The following is a 3,271-nucleotide window of genomic DNA, read 5'->3' on the forward strand; positions in this document are numbered from 1 at the left end:
AGGAGGACCGTTGTCACTTTTGATAGTTAGAGGAACTCCAAACATGGAAAAAATGTGTTTCAAAGTTTGAATTGTTGGGGTGGCTGCTGTCGATTTTTGATTGTATGTTATTGGGTAGCGGCTATATGAGTCTGCGATTACAAGTACGTGTTTTCCTGTAGGTGTGGGTCCGAAGAAGTCTATTGAAACTGAATGCCATGGATGTTTTGGTAGAGGGGACATGGAGAGTGGTTGATACTGTTTGTTGGGAGTGTTCGCTTGACACGGGATGCAAGTATCGATTACTGACTTGACTCTTTCGTTAAGGTGAGGAAAACACACCTTGTCTCGCAGCGTTTGTTTTGTACGGACTATACCGGGATGTCCTTCATGCGCTATGGCAATGTCACGATCCACGAGAGATTCTTGTAGGATAATTTGGTTTTCTCGGAAAATAATGTGGTCTTCTTCAGAAATTGAATTTCTTTGGAGTTTGTAGGCGTTCCATCGTCGTAAGTCGGATTCGTCGGGTGTGTATGTATCCCACGGGGTGTTGTTAGTTAGAGCTTCAGTAATGACACGTAATAATTGGTCTTTTGTTGTTTCCGTTTGGACTTCGAAGAGGGTTATAGCACCGAGCGATGACATAGATGCTATGGGTAAGTGTTCTGTAGAATCGTCCGAGTTTTCAATTGGATGACGAGACATGTAATCCATGGGTTTAGTCTTTCCTGGGTGATATATTACAGTGAACGTGTATTGTTGGAGGCGTGAAATCCACCTTTGAATACGGCTTGATGCGGGAGAACGAGGATTGTTGAAGATAGGGATGAGTGGTTTGTGATCAGTTATGACCTTGAAGTTTGATCCAGCAAGGTAAATATGAAATTTTTCACACCCAAAGGTAATGCCTAGTGCTTCTCTCTCAATTTGAGAGTAGCGCTGTTCTGTTGGGGTGAGAGCTCGACTGGCGAATTCAATTACGGTGTCATTACCATTTTTATCAGTTTGAATAATCATAGCGGCTAATCCAACCGGGGAAGCGTCTACAATCACTGTTGATGATTTTGCACTATCGAAGTACTGTAAATTAGTACATTGGGTTAACTGGTGTTTAATTTGATTCATTGAATCCTGGTGAGTTGAGGTCCAAATCCAATCCACGTCTTTCCTCGTGAGATTACGTAGAGGTTCCGTGATCGTCGCGTAATTGGGAATGAAACGGGCGCAGTAGTTTGATAAACCCAGGAAGCTTCGGAGCTCTTGAATGTTTTTCAGTGGTGGTAGCATGGCGATAGCATGGCGATAGCTTCGACTTTCTTGGGATCGGGTCTTAAACCATCTTTTGAGAAAATTAATCCAAAAAATGTAACCTCGGACTTAGCAAATTCACATTTAGTTTCGTTGAGTGTCAAGCCAGAATCTGAAATTCTTTGTAAGATGACCTCTAGTTTACGATCGTGATCTTGGTTGTCTTTTCCGCCTATTAAGATATCGTCAGAGGTGTTGACAGTGTTTTGTACGTTTGAAAGGACGTTTTCAATAGCTTTTTGAAATACTTCCGATGCGGAATTAACTCCGAAGATTAATCGTTTGTAGCGGTAAAGACCTAAATGGGTGCTGAAGGTGGTGATATCCCTCGATTCGTCATCGAGTTCGAGTTGGTGGTATCCCCGATTTATGTCGAGTTTAGTAAATACAGTCATACCGCTCATAGCGTTAATAATATCAGGGGTTGTTGGACCAGGGTGGCGTAACCGTTTGATGTCAACGCAAATGCGTACTTGATCATTTGGTTTAGGGATTATGACGGGAGGGGAAAGCCACGTAGTTGGTCCGAGTGCGGGCTCAATAATATCGGTTTCAATTAGGTGATCCAACTCCATTTTCACTTTTTCACGAAGGTGAAAAAGAATACGATGGTGTTTGATTGCTACAGGAGGCATTGAATGATCGGTGTAAAGGTGAACTTGAACATCTTTCAATTTTCCGATGCCTTTGAAGATGGCTGGAAAATTCTTTAAATTTGATGTAAAAGGGCTTTGTTAGTTGCAAGTACGATGATTTCGTAAACTTCTCTAATAATACACCGATGAATGAAGGTTCGTCAACGGGCAGTTCTTCAACAATGTAAGGGTCATTGGAGTCGTAATTGTATTGGTCTATGTTTTCCATGGGGACGCGCGTTGCTGTTTTGAGTAGATATGTGAGCTGAGGTTTGTCGTCGTGGCAACGAATTACAAACTTGTCGAAAATGTCCTACTTTTCCACAATAAGTACAAACAGCATCTCGCGCTGGACAATGAGCACGACCCATTTAATGAGGAAACGGGCCACCACAGTTAAAACAGGAAAGCGGTTGATTCGGCACGTGTATTCGTGAGTTAGTTGGATAGCGTTGATACATTTGTGGGTTTGCATACCGGAACGTACCTCGGGGCATTGGATTGAAAGTATGATTTTGTGTCCGTTGAAAGGATGAGAATCGTGGATTGATTTGGAAGGTTTGGCCGGTGTATGTTTGCTGAACAGGTGGAGGGTAAGTGGCTGGTAATATCGCGTGTGCATTAGAGGTTGCTGATGCAGAATTCGAGTGGTTAGTGACAGCATTGAGATCCATGACAGAAGATTGTTTAATTTTCATTTCAATTAAACTTGCCTGCTTCTCTGATTCTTCATAGGACTTGGCCAATGTTAAAAATTCGTCTAGCGTAATTGCGGGATTGCGAAGACCTTTACGGCGTAGGGCGTTAGAAAGACACGTGTGTATTAAATGTCGTAATATCTCTTGGTCTGTGTTTACAAAATCGCGAGTTTGATATTCATCGATGGTTTCGGCTTCATATTGAGTTGCATCGTGAAAGTGTATTACCTCGAAATTTGGATTTCGACGCTTAAGAAGATGATTGTTAATAGTTTGTAGAAGCGTGTGATATTCGTCGGGCGCAGCGACTCCCTGGGCAGCAGGCTGAGGAGCGGGAAGGGGCAACGTGGCGTGTAAATCCTGAATTTCATCACCGCCATAGTGCAAGAGTAAAGATCGTTTACGAGGAGGATCAGTAACGTTGAGAGCATCTAGCAAGATTTCAAATTTGCGAGTCCACTTTTCCCACCGGGGTCCGATGTTTTCGCGAGATTCCGAAAACAGAAATGGAGGAAAAGTCGGTAATAAAGTCATCATACCTTATTGAATGATTGTAGAAATATGAATTTCAGGCGAGCTTTAGAGTAATACTGGACTATTAATAAGTAATCCCATCTCCGTGGCCATTGTAAAGTCTTCAAATAGTAG

This window comes from Leiobunum rupestre, chromosome 5 (assembly GCF_980474605.1).
Source record: "Leiobunum rupestre chromosome 5, qqLeiRupe1.1.hap1, whole genome shotgun sequence".
Classification (NCBI taxonomy): domain Eukaryota; kingdom Metazoa; phylum Arthropoda; class Arachnida; order Opiliones; family Sclerosomatidae; genus Leiobunum; species Leiobunum rupestre.